The following is an 18,153-nucleotide window of genomic DNA, read 5'->3' on the forward strand; positions in this document are numbered from 1 at the left end:
GTTGGCTCATAATAACTTTGCCACCCTGTGACCCAATTTCTCCTTTCTCTTTGCCTTCAGGAGAGGACATTTAAGAGCCATTTGGGATATGATTTGTTCTCTACCAACAGTTGATTTGACTAGAAAGCTGCACTTCAGCCAAACTCTGCCAATCAACTATAGTAGTGTGTCTTTGACCTTTGACTCCCATGTTGACTGAAACAGCCATGAATTATCAGTCTGTGGTGGAAGCAAGAAGATCTGAGCAGATGGATGGAGAAGAACAGCAAGAAGCATGTATATGGCCACCCCAGTACCATTTGTTCTTTGGCTCAACTGCCCATGTATTCCTGCTGTGTGTAATATGTATCTGTATGTACGTATGTGTTTGTCTGTATCTGGGAACTCATATGTACATATGCATGTATATGGAGGCCCAGAGCTTGATACTGGGGTTCAGTCTCCACTGCTCTTGCACCTTATTCATTGAGACAGGGCCATTAACTGCACCCTCAGAGATGTGAGTAATTCACTATCCAGCTTGCTTGTCCTGGGTATCCCTTCTTTCTGTCTTCTAAAGCTGAAATTATAAGTGGGCTAATATGTTTACCTTATATTTATATCCATTCTGGAGATCCAAACTCTGGTTCTCAAATTTGTGTAGTAGGCACATAGTCACTGAGCCACATTCTCGGTCCTTCTAGAACACCCTGTTCCCCCAACCCCAACCCCCACACACATTAATTTATTTATTCATTTTACACCCTGATCGAACACCTCCCCTCCCCATTCCCAGTCCTTCCCATCTCATGCAACACCTCCCCCTTCCTCCCCTCCCCCTCCCCTTCTCTTCTGAGAAGGAGAAGGTCCCCACTGGGTACCAATCCACCTTGACATGTTAAGTCACTGCAGGACTAGGCACATCCTCTCCCACTGAGGCCAGACAAGGCAGCCAAGTTAGGGGAGCCAGACTGGAACACCTTTTTAGCCTTCTAGTAAATTCTCCCTTTCTGCTGGAGCTGCTGTGAGTGGTTTCTGTAATTCACAATGGAAAAAAATCTAATTTACTTTCTATTTTTTTAAAGGCATTCCTAATAGCATTTCCTTGAATTTGCAAAGTAGTACATAATAATTTCTTGTAGAGCACCCTGGAGGCTGGCCTTAGGCTGAGCCAGGAAGACCTCTAACCGTAAAGGCATGTCTGTACACTTAGCTTGCTGGTTTTTTGGGAAGACAGGTGAGGAGAGTGTTCTAGTTTCATTTATGTTGCTGTGATAAAATACTGGGTCAAAAAGCAATTTAGTGGGAGAGAGTGGTTTCTTTCAGTTTGCAATTCTAAGTTTTGCCCATCATTTGGGGACATCAAGGCAGGGACTCATGCACAAATAAGAGGAGAACAAATAATTGCATACCCTCCCTTATTTGCTTGTGCTCAGCTGCATTTCTCCAGTCTCTACTGTTGATACTCTTTACTTAGGGAATGGTGCTGGCCACAGTTGGTAGGGTCTTCCTTAAGACAATCTCTCACAGTGTCCCTACAGCAACCCAGCGTAGACAATTTCTCATTAAAACTCTCTTCCTAGGAGATGCTACGTTATGTTGAGTTGGCAAAGCTAACCATCACCGGTAAGGCATTGATAAACTTCCAACTATGATAACAAACATTCCATGAATTTAACTTATAAAAGTCAGTTTTCCTTCAGCTCACAATTTAGAGGTTCTTATTGTTTTGAGGTATTGGTGGGGTAAAAACCACTTGTTTCATGAGCCAGGAAATAAAAAGAGGAGGGACATGAATCCCAAAATCTGCTGCAAAGAGTGTTCCCGGTGACCTATATATCATTGGGTCCCACCTCTCAATAGTTTCCATCTCTTCTCAGGAGTCCAGGGGCCAAGCCTTTATCCTCTCCTGCCTCCCTGCCTACCCAACTTTAGGACCCAAATCATAGCAGGTGGTTTGGGTACAAGGCTTGTCTGAAGGCAAGTGCTCTAGCAGACTTATAGCTGTAGCAGAAGCAAGGGAGCAATACTTTGATGTATAGCTTTACTCTTCTGAAAGATGGCAGGAGCTCAAGAGGAAAATGGTCACATTTATAAATTTATGATTGGATATCTTGCAGGAGCCTTACTGAGCAGGGAGCAATTTCCCTTTCAAGGGCTCACTAATTCCTAGAGATAATAAAAAATATTAACTATAATCATGACTTTCATATATGGACCAAACAACCCCTAGCCCCAATCCCCACCATCTCTTTTATCTCATCTTTATATGTAAAGCCAGTATGTCCCTTAGCCTATATGAACTTAGGACAAGATACCAGGTAACCTGGGACAGACTGGATTTCCCAAACCTGCTGGAATTTATTCAAGCCAGGCTTGCTGCTTACAGGATTCTGTCCCCTTTTTTTGAAATCTAAGACTGCTGGTATGGTCTGGATTTATTTTTAAGTGTTTTGTTGTTGTTTTGGTTGGTTGGTTTTGGTGATACTAGTCAGATCTACCCTTTCCTAATCTTGAATTGGTCAACTTAAAGAGAGAAAGGGGAAGTGAGAGGCCCTCAGCTTCATGTAAATATATTCAAGACCAGCCTTGAATGTCCAGTCAGCTAGAAAGCAGGGATCTGCTGGTAGGAGCAAAACAAACAAACAAACAAACAAACAAACAAACAAACAACACCCCCTCCAGGATTTTGCCTCAGGTCAGGAGGGTGAGGAAGAAGCTGGAATTTGCTATTTTTCTTTTTTTCTGAGATAGGAAAAAACCTTGGCTGTCTTGGAACTCACTTTGTAGACCAGGCTGGCCTCGAACTCAGAAATCCACCTCCCTCTGCCTCCCAAGTGCTGGGATTAAAGGCATGTTCTACCACCGCCCAGCCACTATCTTTATTATTATTTTTTTAATCTGTGGCCACTTTCCCTAATTGTCTGCCTGACTGCCTGTTAGAGAGATCTTTCTAGCTCCTTGTCCTTTGGTGTTGACCACAGGTGGCCCTGTACTGTGCTGTTCATCTCTGTGGAGAACTGTGGGTAACATTTACCTTTTCCCCTATCAAGATTAGTGTCTCCATCTTGTCTAATAACTGTCTTTACAAATTAAGACCAGGGTCTATATTAACAAGCATGGAAGAAAAGATCAACCTATGCACTATTTCATAACACTATGTGAGACTAGGGAAATACCTTCTTTATAGAAAAAGAAACAAAAGCTCAGAAAAGTTGAGCAACTCCCCCAAAAGTCAGAGAGACAATTCCTCATCACCCTCCACACCCCACGTATGGAGTCAAGTTTGAACCAGGATCAGTCTGTCCTGATGTACACACTGTTAACTGTAAGGAAGAGAAAATAGCCCTGGTTCACATGATGAAAGGCACCCAGAGCCAACACAGACACATTCTTACTCTAAGCAACTTTGTGTTCACTTTAGTGAGGTGACAGACAGGGTTAAAACGATTCTAAAATAAATGGAGTCTAAAATCAATAAAGTCCTGGAGGTCCAGGGCCACCATAGAATAAACCAAGACTAACTAAGGCTCATATATGGAATGCTTGGTCCACAGTTGGTGGAACTCTTTGAGAAGGACTAGGATAGCCATTCTCAACCTGGATATCTCGGCTCCTTTGGAGGTTGCAGGAGCCTTTCATAGGGCTTGTATATCAGATATTCAGCATATCAGATATATTCATTATGATTCCTAACCATAATAGAATTACACTTATGAAACAGAGCAACTTTATGGTGGGGATAACGACCACATGAGGAACAGTGTTAAAGTGTCACAGTTTTAGAAAGGGTGGGAACCACTGGATTAAGAAGTGTGGTCTCCTTGGAGGAGGTGTGTTACTCGGGGCAGCCTTTGAGGTTTCAAAAGCCCAAACCACTTCAGGGTTAGTTCTCTCTGCTTCTCTCTCTGCCTTGTGTCTGTGGATCAGAGATATAAGCTCCCAGCTACGGCTCCAGGACTATACCTGTCTGCCTGCTGTCATGATCACAATGACCATGGACCGTAAAACCCTCTGGAAGTGTAAGCTAGCCCTAAATAAATGTTTTCTTGTATAAGTTACCTTGGCCATGGTTTCTCTTCACAGCATTAGAAAAGTAACTAAGACAACTATCTATGGTGCTGTTGTGTGTGTGTGTGTGTGTGTGTGTGTGTGTGTGTGTGTGTGGCACTTGGGAATAAACCCAGGGCATGAGCATCCTAAGTGAGCTCCCAGCCACTAAGTCTTCAGCTAGAAGATTTTCACCCCCAGTGTTTTGAGCTTTCACTGCGCTGCTCCTGAAATGAGTTCGCACTTTCCTGCTCATGAGTCAGCTGTTCAAAGAGCTGCTTCTTTTTAGATTTGGGAACAGCTTCCACGGTTTTTACTTCTTATTTTTCCAAACATCTACTTCTAGAATGGTATTAGATATTTTTGGGCTTCCCACTCCAGCCTCATCACTCTTTCTTTGTAATATTGGTTTCATCATTTCTCATTATTATATGTGGAGTATTTCTGTAGCATTTTCTTCTGGTTTGTCTTCTCTTATCAACAGAATCTAATTTGTTTTTTATATGTGTCAAGGTTTTAATTTCAACGAGTTAGGTTTTTCATTTCCAAAGTGAATTCTTAATTCTCTTAATTCTCTCTGAAATTATCTTTAGAAAGAAAATAAAATACCTTTTAAGGGATCCTACCTTAAAGCCAGGGAAATGGCTCAGTGGGTAGGGAGACTTGCTACCAAGACTGATGGCCTGAGTTTGATCACTGGGGACTAACACAATAGAAGGAGTATTGATCCTACAAGTGATCTTTGGATCTCCACATGCTCTTTGGTATGTGCACCCACATACATACAAAGTAAAAATAATAACATATAATAGATTAAAAAATTAATTGTGACCTAGAGAACTGAGGCAATCATTTAGTTAGTAAGGAAGTCCCTCCCTTGCAAGGATGAGGACCCGAGTCTGGTCTGGAATTTATGTATTTCTAGAAAAGGTTGAGTGGAGATGGTGGGATGCCCACAGATCACTAGCCAGGCAGTCTAATTAGTCAGTTAGCTCTGTGTTCTGTAAGAGACCCTCTCCCCCCCAAAAAAAGAGAAGGTAGGGAGTGGTCCAGAAAGACAGCAACTCTGTGTGCTCCTCCACATACACACAGAGTTTTGGCTAGTTCTTGAGCATTTGTGACCTCTGTCTTCTCTGTGACTCTTTGCCAATTTTCACAATCTGCAGTTCTCAATTCCACTCATTCATCCTTTTGTTTTATTTTCCCATTGGATATTAGATGCCCAGTGGGATAGATGCATGCTGGGTTGAGGAAGTGGCCCTGTGGTGGGATTTTAGCTTTGTATTTGAGCGCACCACTTTTCTTGGTTATGGTCTAACTTAAGTATTCTCATCTCCATTTGGGAGTTTTCCAATGAGTGGTCTAACTTTTGGCCATGCATTCAGAGATTCTGAGATCAGATCATACTTTCTGAATTTTGTTTTTCTCCCTAACCCCTAGTCTCCTCCTACAAAATGTTAGCATTCCCCCCCGCCCCCAAGCCATGAATAATTTTATTGTCTTGGTTTGAAGGATGGAGAGGCTCTCTGTGGCCCCAGCTTTTACAAAGTACTTAGAAAATGTATATAGACGTCATAGCTGTATACATTTAGGAAGCACACAATGATGACTTGCTTCTTTTGTTACAGCATGGGGTGGGTTTGGCAATGAAAGGCCATGCAGAAAAAAAAAAGCTGGGTGTGGTGGTGCACACCTTTAATCCCAGCACTCGGGAGACAGAGGCAGGTGAATTTCTGAGTTCCAGGCCAGCCTGGTCTACATAGTGAGTTCCAGGACAGCCAGGGCTACACAGAGAAACCCTGTCTCGAAAAAAGAAAGAAAGAAAGAAAGAAAGAAAGAAAGAAAGAAAGAAAGAAAGAAAGAAAGAAAGGAAGGAAGGAAGGAAGGAAGGAAGAAAGAAAGAAAGAAAGAAAGAAAGAAAGAAAGGAAGGAAGGAAGGACGGAAGAAAGGAAGAAAGAAAGAAAGAAAGAAAGAAAGAAAGAAAGAAAGAAAGAAAGAAAGAAAGAAAGAAAGGCCATGCAGAATTTGGGGAATCAGGAGAATCTGGGGAAAGAGTGTTCTACAGCTCTGTAGTATCTGGTAGATGAAGTGGTTGACTGTTGTACCTTTCATTGTTTCTGGGGGGGGGGGAGGGTGACCCGCAAATGTCCTCATCAGAGAACATGCAGCGGCCTTGTGGGAAGCTCCTTGGTGTGATGTCACATTTTGGTGTCCTGACCTCTGACACTCACTAACCACAGGAGCCTCTGATCATGAACTTCCTTTTACTTTAGACACCCGAAAGTGCTTAGGCTTCTCCTTACTTTCTTTGTTCTTAAATGCAATCTCCTGACCTTTGAATGCCCTCCTTTTCCAAAATTTCTGTTTGTCATAGAAAAGGGAGTCCTGTGTCTCTGTGTGCCCCACCTGTCTCCATCTTCCATACATTGAATTATATTTTAAGTAAGATGTAAGAGCTGTCTTTATTCCGTTGTCTCCATATGCTTCCCATTTTCCGCGGTAGCTTAAACAGTCTTTTAAATGTAACCATTGTTGAAACAAAACATTTTTATAATCATGTTATTACATAGTTTGTGACAAACCTAAAAAGAAAACCATTTGCATGCTTTTCCTCTCAGGGTAGAAGGGAAAATGAAGCTACGCTTATGGCTTAGAATCAGATAGGGTCTAAGCCTTAGCCGACTTCTGGTTTGAAACAGAAGCACAACTGGAAGGGACAATTTGCTCTATTGATCCCCATTAAATGAAGCTGGCACAAAGTAAATCAACAATAAATATTCACTAATGGAGCCTAAGGCAGGAGTTGGAGGCACTGTGAATTTGAAGCCAGACTGAGTTATACAGCAAATTCCAGAACAGCCTAGGCTACAAAGTGAGACCTTGTCTCAAACAAGCAAAGAAAGACTGGGATGTTATTCAGGGCTGAAAGAAAAGCATTAATACTTGAACTCATATCCCCAGCATCCACACAAAAAGCCTTACATTGCATATAAATATAGTGCTGGGAGCAGGGTTGGAGACAAGAGGATTGTAGGGAGTTGTTGGCCAGCCTTCCTAGCACATCATCAACAAATTCCAGGTCCAGTGAAAGACTATATCTCAAAGGAATAAAGCAGAGAGTGATAGAGGAAGGGACCCAACATGGGTGTACACATCTGGGTACACATACACATATATACACACATGACAGTCTTTTGGTAGCAATTTCCCCCCAAGATAAAACCATTCATGTTGGGAGGAACTCTCATTAAGATATTGAAGCAAACAATTCAAATATTTCAGGAAGTTCCTGAAGCTGACCAGATTTACTAGGCCTTTTCTTCCCTAAACACAGACAAACAGAGCCTGCTAAGAGACACTCAGATTAGCTGAACTGTCCAGAAGAGTGTTAGGCCAGCTGAGCTCCCTGGCAGAAGCAGAGACTAGTTCAACTGAATGGAAGCTCAGACCAATTGAACTACCTAGAAAGGATTCTCTTCAGCTTGCTTGCTGCCTCCAGTGTCTGCAGTGTGACCTGGATTTCGAGCTCTCATGAACTGTCCTCACACATGCTGGGGGGGGGGGGCTTTAGCGATATAGCTGTCTTTGAGTCATTTTTCCTTCTGTAAATAACCTCTGACCCATATTCATATAAGTAACTTCTCAGAAAAAAAAAAAACTTCATTGGCTCACCAAGTTGTTCTATTGTTGGTTCCCTGTCTGGGAGTGAGTAGATATTTGATTATACCTTCCAGGAATAGAATCACACATCACCACAACCTATAACAACAAACACACAGACACACACACACACACACACACACACACACACACACACACACACACAGAGAGAGAGAGAGAGAGAGAGAGAGAGAGAGAGAGAGAGAGAGGGAGGGAATATTTTCTGGGATTTTCCATTCTCACCTATAAAACAAGGGCAACACTGCTACCGTTCTTCAGTTGTCACCCAGTTTGGAAGCAGTCTGTTATGTGCCTGGCACCTCACATGCAATACAAATACTATGGGTGGTTCTAGAATGGGGAAGACTGTATTTGGCTAGAGAGGATTGGGAGAGGCTCTTTTTTATGACTCTTTAAATGATTTATGCATTTCTAATCATGACACTGTTGTATCTCCTCTGCACGTTTTCTGTTATCTGCATGATTTGGTTAAGGCTACAAGGGCTGCCAGAATGGAATGTAGCTCTTGTGGCCCCGTGTATGGTGTTTTTAATCACCTGTCCTTCATGATGCCCTTTCCAGAGACTCACCTCACAATCAGTGCTTGTTTTCCTGTCACCATTTCACTTTAGATGGTGGCACGTTACTTGCTGCTGCTGTCATCTTTAGCATGGCCTCAGCATCCTTCCAGTGCATTGTAAAGGTCAATCTGGAAGTAATCTTTCTTTCTCCCTTACTTGCTCCTGTGACTACATTGTTTCTGTGGCACAAGGCTCTCACTGAAATACTGTAAATACTGATCATCATTTTGGATGTACATATATATATATATATATATATATATATATATACACATTATATCTACATATACATATATATATACATATACATACACACATACACACATATATATGTATGTGTGTATATATATCTATGTATCTATATCTATATCTATACACACACACTTTCATCTTTACAGTAATCTAATTCCATTTTTTTTATTGATTGTTTATCCTGTGTCCAAGGCTATATTGAGTATGGCAAGGGCACAACAAAGTAGACGTTTCAGCCTTTGAACTTCAGAAGTGTAGAGTTTGTTTAGGTATGGCATAAAAATAATGTGTAACTGAGTGGGAATTTCTATGCCTCAGACCTTCAAGTCCATGTGAACTTGGAGAGGAAAAAGATCGGTGTGGCCTGGAGTTATCTCTGAAGCTTCTTGACCTGTGTGAGAGAGGGAAGATTGGAACAGGGAGCAGGATGTCACAGATGGGATCACAAGTAACTTCAGTATACTGCCCCTCTGGGTCAGAGAGGAAAGTTACTGTTACAGAACAGAATTGATGTTGGCTTGTCAAGAAGAGCCACTGTTAGGGTGGAAGTTATCTTTCCAGATGAATCATAGAAAGAAACAAATTAAATAGGAAATATATGTGTGCCATTTAGAGTGACTCTAGTCTCCTGGGTCATCTACCAGCAAACAAACAAACAGAAAACAAAAAATAAAACAAACAAAAAAACCCGAACCAAACAACAACAACAACAACAACAAAAAAAAAAACCACATATATTTCAGGCACACACACCAGCCATTCTGGCTTGAGCAGTGCCCATTAGAAAGAGTTCTCCATTAAAGATGTCCATCCATAAATTTCAAGGACGCCCATCCATAAATTTCAAGGACTGAGCATGGTTGGAGTATGTTCCCAAAGGGTTCATACATTGAAATTTAGTCCTCATTGAGAGCTATATACAAGCTAGAAACTTAATCTAACAATACTATTCAGAGGTGGGAGCCATGGGAAGGGTAAGGTCATCAAAGTATGGCTTCGAAAATTGAATAGTTGTGAGCTTATGAGGAGAGGTACATTACACCCACTTCCTCTCTCTTGCCATGTAATACCTTACATTGCATCAAGACTGTGATAGTGAAAAGGCTCTCAAGAGATAAATAAACCTCTTTTTTTCATGAGGTTATTCAGGTTCAGTCATTCCAATATAGTAATGCAATCCTGACTAATCCATTGAACTTTATTGGTCATGAAAATCTTTTTGAGAGGTTCATGCCATTTCCTTTATCTTCTCTGGCTGTGCCTACTAATCATACACAGCAATGACAACTGCCCTAAGAAGGCCTTCAATTCTTAAGCTTTGATCTGTGTCTCTTTAACCAATTACATGCTAGGAGAAATTAAACTATTTGTCATTTGATCTCCCATTTGAACAACTATGTGGTGGTTTGAATGAAAATAGCCTTCAAAAGCTCATATGTAGTGGCAGTGTCTGGCCTTGTCGGAGTAGGTGTGGCCTAGTTGAAGGAAGTGTGTCACTGTGAGTCGGTTTTGAGGCTTCAGACACTCAAGACAGTGTTTCTCTCTTCCTACTGTCTGTGGATCCAGATGTAGAACTCGCAGCTACCTCTCAAGCATGGCACCATGCTTTCTACCATGACAACAATGGAATAAACCTTTGAACTGCAAGCCAGTCCCAGTTAAGTGTTTTCCTTTATAAGAGTTGCTATGGTCATGGCATCTCTTCACAGCAACAGAATTCCTAAGACAAACCATTTCCATGGCATTCCTGAGAAACTAGCTCTATCTACACCCAGTCACAGAAGTGGTTTGAGAGTCTGCTCTCTACTGCCACCTGGGCTCCTTATGCCTTGGTAATGAACCAAATGCAAGGCAGCCATTGGTTAGGAGTAGAACAGTGATTAATCATGTTTCTCATTAGGAGTATCTGCTTAGCAGGAATACAGATATTTGTTCCTTAGATTATTTCTTGTGTGTTTTTCTGACTTCACTTTCTTAATTCAGTCTTCCCCTTCTGCTCAGGTTCAAGTATTATCTTCTACCACAAACTATTAGAAGTTCTTTTAATGAGCGTAGGAAAAGTCCCTACATTTCTGTGTGAAGATAATCTCTAGTAGTCTTCATGACCAATTATGTCAGCTTAGGTAGGGGTGGGTTGAGATGAATCAGGAATATCTTACATAAGGAATGAATTTGACCTGCTGAATTTTGTTAAATTGCTCTAATATATGCAGTGAGAAGCAACATATATCTGAGACCAAGACTCCACAGGATATGAGGCTGCTCAAAGAGCTTTGCATGAACTCCTTTGGGCTTCTTTCATTATAATGCTTTAAAAGAACTCTCTTTGAAAGCAGAAAATGATGAGCTGGGATGAAATTGAGCTGGAAGACTTAGGAAAGGAGTTGTCCCATGTTGAATTGGAGTAGTCCTTATGGTAGGATACAAATTATCCATTCATATGCACAGGGAATTCATGAATTTGACCTGATGTTGTCCTGGTAACCAGAAAATGCCAAGTAATACTAGAAAGGCACTAGGAAGATGACTCTGTGAAAAACCAGCCTATTAATGAATTAATAGCACTATGTTACTGATGATGATGATGGATAGATACATAGATAGATAATAGATGATAAATATATAGGTAATAGATGATAGATAGGAAGATAGATAATAGATAGATAGATAGATAGACTGATCAATAGATAGATTTCTAGACTTTTGAGACTTTGTTCTGTATTTGTAGCCTTAACTTCTTTGTCTGACTTCACCCACTATGAAAACATTAGTGTCAAAGGCAGCAACTACCTTGTCTTGTTATTGTCTAAATCTAAATTCATCAACACTTCCTTCACTACAGTCAAGAAAATGTTGAGAAGCAGTCTTGTCACATGCAAAAATGAATTAGAGAACTCAGCCCAAGGGACCAATTTTGAGACCCCCCCCCCCCATAGCATTCTAGTTATACAGGAACTGCTTAGCCTGAGATGGATGGATGAACAGGTAAGATATTTGCTCTTCAAGGCCTGAGTATGAATTTTCAGAACTTACATAAAAGCTAGATGCTGTCATGCGCATGTTTGTAATGCCAGTACTCTTGTGAGTAGATGGGAGGTGGAGAGAGGAGAATCCTTGAAAACTAGTGGTCCAGCTAGTCTAGTATCCAAGGTGGAAAACACAAGACCTTGACCCAAATCAGGTGGAAGGGAATGGCCAAAATGTTTGCTGTCCTCTGTTTTCCATGTGCACACATTGGCACATGTCTACCTCTATTCAAATACATGATATACACATAAGTAAGATGAAATAAATACTTTTTAAAATTACTTAGGGCTGGTTAGATGGTTTAGTGGGTAAAGGCACTTGCTGCCAAGCCTGATGACCTAAGTTCATTCCCCAGAACCTACAGGGTAGAAGGAGAGAATTAACTCTCATAAATTGTTCTCTGGTTACCATACATGCATCATGGCATCATTACCCACTGCTCCCCTCCACATACAACAAACAAACAAACAAACAATTGAATAAGTAGAGTGCACTTTTAAAGATGCCTTGACTCATAAGAAGCACACCATCAGAGTACCACCTCTCAGTTTCCACTCTGGGAATGATGTTTGACCATCCCTATCGGAAGAGGAGTACTATCAAAATGGCACGCTCAAGGGGTCTCAGAAATGTTGTCTTTTTGTTTTTTTTCTTTTCTGGGATTTTTTTCCCTACATATGGCAAGTGACAAATCTCAGGGACAGCAATTTGTCTTTTGATTGAAAGTAAAATTCGCCCTTTTGTATAACAGATGTTTCTGACAGTTACTTTTCCTGTTAGCAAATCCCTGAAAGGGAAAGTAAGCCCACCAGGTCTGAAGGGGAGAAAAAACGTTGAATAATAAGATCTGAATCCCATTCCTTGGAAATGGAGCAGGGATGAGGAGAGATGACCTATTTATTTTCAAAAGTCACTGTTGGGTTTTGTTTTGCTTTGCTCTGTAGAGAGACAACTCTGAGCTCGTTAAAAGGCACTTGAATGAACAGATTTTCACGTGTAGCTTTTATGTAATTGAGGTACCTGGTTCTTTCTTAGCTACGTCAGCCTCTCCTACACTCCTGGGTTTTATAGGCCAAGGCTGGCTGGTGTGTGTGGGAAGAGTTTAAAAGCTCTCCATCAAGATTGTGCTGTTGGACAGAAGGAGAAAAACCTGTTACAAATCAGAGAACTATTAGGAACAATGCCGTTCTGAAGCACAGCTGGGTAGACAGTGTCCTCATTTTCTTTCTGCTGCAGTGAGAAAATATCCTGGCAAAAGGAAACTAAAGGGAGAAAAATGGTACTTGTCCTCCATGGAGGAAAGTCAAGGCATGAACTCTGGACAGCTAGATACAATACACCACAGTCAAGAGCAGAGAGAAATGAGTGCCCCTGTGCTGCCTACTTGTTTGCAATTTAGGCCCAGCTAGCTCACTTCACTTTGACAGAGTGAAGCCCATGAAATGGTGGGACCCACATTCTGGGTGGATCTTCCTACTTCAATCAATAACCAAGACAATCGCCCCCAAGACAGTCTGATCTAGATAATTCTTCATTAACACTCTCCATTTTCTTCAATGAGTTTCAGGGCTGGGTGGGTAGGATGAGTCGGAGAGAAGAAAGGGAAGGGAGAAATGATACAATTTACTTGGAAGTTTTAAAATTGTAAGTGATTTTTTTTTTTAACAGACTCTCTTTCAAAGTGATTCTAGGCTTTGCCAAGTTGACAGCCCAGAGGATTTGAGATGGCTTACTTACAGACACGGGGGTCCATATGCTCCCTTAATATGTAGAATGAGAACGTATGGGCTCTTTATATATGGGTCTTGACTTAAACGGTGTTTTGACTTTGCAAAGTGGAAAGTGTCACGGTGCCCTACATCCAAAATGTACCCATAATTGTGGATCTTGATCTTTTCCCATGATAGCCACATGCAACCCAAGACTCTTTTGGGGAGGTGAGGCAGTGGTGGTAAGTTCCTGGTTGTTCATGTGATTAGGAGAGAAAGAGTCAGGCCCCACAAAGTTCTGTATTGTTTGCTCCGATGCTTAGACAGTAAGGGGCAGCAAATGCACTTATGGTATTGTTGGCTTCTGACGTGTGTGATGGGATGCAGCCTTAGAGCCAGTACTTGAGCTTCTGAATGAGAACTCTTTTTACTTAAATTTATTCATTTATTTATGACCCACATGCTGCCTCCTTTTCTTCTCTTCTCCTCTAAGAGTGTGCTCCCACCATGAGCCAGGTATCCCCCTATCCTGGCATATCAAGCCTTTTGCAGATTAGGTGCATCCTCTCTCACCGATGCCCGACAAGGCAGCCCTCTTGGAGAATGGATACCACAGTCAGGCTACAGCTTTAAGGAGAGCCTCTGTCCAGTTGTTGGAGGACCCACATGGAGACTGAGCTGTACATCTGGTATATATGTGCCAGGGGGTGGGGGTGGGGGTGGGCTCATTCCAGCCCATGCTTGTTCTTTGGTTTGTGGCTCAGTCTCTGAGAGCTCCCAAAGGTCCAGGTTAGATGATACCAACCCACCCACAAAACTTCAAATCCCAAATTTGTCCTGTCTAAAAGAAATGCAGGGACAAAGATGGAGTAGAGACTGAAGGAATGGCCAATGAATAACCTGCCTAAATTGATTGGGTAAGCACCAATCCCTGACATTATTAATGATACCAGATTATGCTTGCAGACAGGCGCATAGCATAACTGTCCTCTGAGAGGTTCCATGCAGCCTCTGACTGAAACAGATGCCGAGACTCCTTGCCAAACCTTTGACAGAGGTCAGGGACTCTTATGGAAGAGTTGGGATGGTGGGGGGAATTAAAGGCCCTGAAGGGGATAGGAACCCCACAGGAAGACCAAGAGAGAACAGTCTTTTAAAGAGACATACCTCTAGGCAAGTCAGTGAGGGGATTTCTAGAAAGGTTTAACTCAGAACTGAAGACCCACCTTGAATGTGAATGATACTGTCCCATGGGCTGGGGTTCCAGGATGGAGAAAAAGGGTCAAAGAGAAAGCCAGCTGAGGACCAGAATTCATATTTCTGTTTTCTGACTGAGGATCCAATGTAACCAGCCATCTCAAGCTCATCCCCAGGCCTTTGCTGCCACAAAGACATGAGTTCAAATACTGCACCCCCCTTCTTTACGTTACATCAGTCACATATGTGCTGTCACCCACAAGTAAAGTAACGAATGCAAAGCATGGGATCTACGATAATTGCAAGAGTGCTAAGAATATTCTGTTGGCTCTGATGTGGAAAAGATATGCAACAATCCAACAGACCTTTCAGGACATGAGATTGCATACTAAGGAAGTCAGAACAAGCCAGGAGACTAAATGCCTGCTCATTTTGGAGCTTTCAGACAAACTCTGGGCTTCCTACTTCTGAAAATTCTACATCTAAGAAATATGTGTGCTTAAGAAAGCTTTCAAGCATACATAAAATATGTGAAGTAACTGAACAGCGAGCACCATACAGTTTCTATACTAACACCTCTATACTTGCTGTAAGCATACCCATCCATCCATCCACCCTTCTGTCTCTCATGTAGCTGCATTATTTTTGCTACATATCAAATGTGCATCAGCAATACCACTACTGAACACATCAGCGTGTATAACCACTTCCTAGAACTAGACATGGTTAAAGTTCTACCACTTTTCCCTCTGAGATAGTTCCCAGGAATAGACCGTTCTAACTTTACAATAATATTTGAAGAGATTTGAAAGACACCTGCACCCTTATAACCCAATTCCATTGTCACTGATAACAATGCTATCACCCCAGAAAATTCATTCCTCCCCATCAAGAATCCCCTTACCTCCGTCCTTTTCCCAGAAGGGACGATTGTTGATTCTTCTTCCCTCTTTAACCATACATTGGTTTTCTCTGTTCTGGAACTTCAGATAAACGAAACCGTGTTGGAAGCACTCTTTTGTGTTGGGGTTTATTTCACTGAGAAAGTACTTTATGATGAAGTCATGCTGTCACACTTATCAGCAGCCCGTGCTTTGCTCTTGTAAGCAGTATTCTGTTTTTGTCAATATGTGACACTTTGTTTATCCATTCTGCTGTTGACGGACACCTGGTCTGTTTCCAGTTCCTGCCTATTATAAATACACCCATATGAACACTGATGCACAATTAGTTTTACAGATATTTGTTGTCATAGTCTCTTATGCAATTGCTAGGCTGTCTCTGTGTGTGTGTGCCTGTGTGTGTGTGTGTGTGTGTGTGTGTGTCCATCTACAGGGAGAGATTTATTCTAAGGAGTTCCCTCATGTTGTGCCTGGTTCTGTCAAGTTCAGATCTTCTAAACAATAGGCAAAACATGTTGTAGCTCAACATGGGACTTGAAGGTCCCTCTCTTTCATAGACCCCAAGTCCTTCCTCTGAAGGTTTCTGGGCTAGAGAGGCCTACCCTATGCTGTCAACAGATTTGAAAGCTAATTTAATCTAAAACACCTATCTTGGTATTTGACCCAAGGTCTATATCATTGGCCCAGCCAAAGAGGCACATAAAATTCATCATCATAAATCAATATATGCTAAGTCTTATGAGAAACCATGACATTTCCCCCCAAACATTTTTAGTATTTTACATTCTTACCAGATTTTAATTCTTGTTCAATGTCAGTTTTAACCTTAGTCACAGTGTGCTGTGGAGTGGAATCTCACTGAAGTCTCAGTTCTTATTTTCCTCATAGTTAATGGTGTTCTCCATCTGTTTACATATTTATAGCCTAAATGGATGTGTATTACATACATCTTCACCTGTTTTCCCATTTATTCATTTGATTGCTTTGGATGATTTAATTTAGTTTATATTGAATTATTGAATCTGCCAGATAGTTATTCAGCAACTGCTTTTCTGTTTATAACATACTAGATAATATTCTTTCATGATTAAATTTTTTATTTTATTAAATAAAACAATGCTTTTATAAAACGTTTCTTATGAATGGTCATGATGTTCTGTGGCATGGCTGTAAGAAACTTCCTGTTCATAGATTATGAAAGTGTTTTGGTTTCAATAAGAAAGATTATAAACTTCACAATTTATAACCACATTTATGATCTGTCTTGAATTCATTTTCATGTATAGCGTGAGGTAAGGAATAGGGATTTTATGGAGTCCATGTGGGTATTTGGTTGTGGCAGCCACAGATAAGATTTCCTTTCTTCATTAGATTGCTTTGGCTGTCTTGTCAGCACCATGACTGTCATAGGGTCTACTCTGGGATGCTTTAGTTGGTCACACTGATCTAGTTGTTGATCCTCATGTCAATATTATACTCCTTCTGTATCAAGATTTATGGTCAACTCTTGAGTTTATGTAATCCAAGTATTTTAACATTTCCTTAAAAAAAGGATTTATTTAGATAGTTAAGTTATATATCAATGTAAACTTTAAAACAAGCTTGTAAATTTTGTAAAATCCTGCTAACATTATGATTGGAATCATGTTGAATCTAAAGCCAAATTTGGGCAGAATTGCCATATTGAGTATTCAGTCCACAAAATACTTTCTGCATTTTTAGATATTGAATTTCTCTCAGCTATGCTTCATAATTCTCAACCCCGAAAGTTTACATGTACTGTAAAATGAAATCCTAAGTACTTTATGTTGTCTGATGCTATTGTAAATTAACTTGCCTTTATTTAATTCCTTCTTCAACATTTGCCAATATATTTGATTCTGTGTACTTAGCCTACGTGGTCCAATCTATGTGAGTAAATTTATTAATTTTAGTTGTTTTGAAGATTCCTTGGGGTCTTTCTGTGTAACAACTCATGTCATCTTCAAATTAAGACTAATTCATTAAGCCTCTGTGACACTGATACTTTCTGTCACTTGTGGCAGCAAGTATCTTATCTCATCAGTGGAGTATCTCAAGTAAACCTGAGAAGAGGTGATACCAGGCACATGGATGCTTACGCAGCATTAGGCACCATTTGAAAAATGCTTCCAAATAAATATTCAACAATGGGGGATTAGATTAACAAACCCAAGTTGCATAAGCTTGTGATGATAAAATACACAGAACACTTCACATCTTATACTTGAAAAGTCTTGAAGAATATGTGAACCTGCTGATGAATTAGGTGGAAAAAAAACCATAGCAAGATATAAATAAACATAGCACACCAATTTATTTTGTGTTAGCGCACCATTGCAAGGTCCTAGCATCTTCCTGCAGCCCAAGCTTATGATTGCTGTGGTCCGCAGTCACTCCAGCTCCTAGATGATTGTGCCCTCTGTGAGTCTGGGATCTGAGTCACATAGTCTCCAGTTGCTGCCACGGGGGAAGAAAGCCTGGCTCATATTTCATTGGGTACATTTGTCATAGGGCTGTAATCTGCAAGGGGCCAAGTGTAGTCATCTTCATAATCAGAAGAGGAAAATAATCCAACATTTCTAGACATCATTTAAAAATATGGAGTGTCATTCCAATCTTTCATTCTGACATAAACGTTTTAATAAGTCCTACAATAGAAAACTATGTCTCTGGTCACCTGCACTCTTCCTCCATACAACCCTATAACTTCTGGCATGGGTAGGCACATTTGTATCTGAAGTTAGTAGTCAAGATGAAAATATTTTAGCACCAAC

The sequence above is a fragment of the Mus musculus genome, chromosome 7 (genome assembly GCF_000001635.26).
Source record: "Mus musculus strain C57BL/6J chromosome 7, GRCm38.p6 C57BL/6J".
Taxonomy (NCBI): Eukaryota; Metazoa; Chordata; class Mammalia; order Rodentia; family Muridae; genus Mus; species Mus musculus.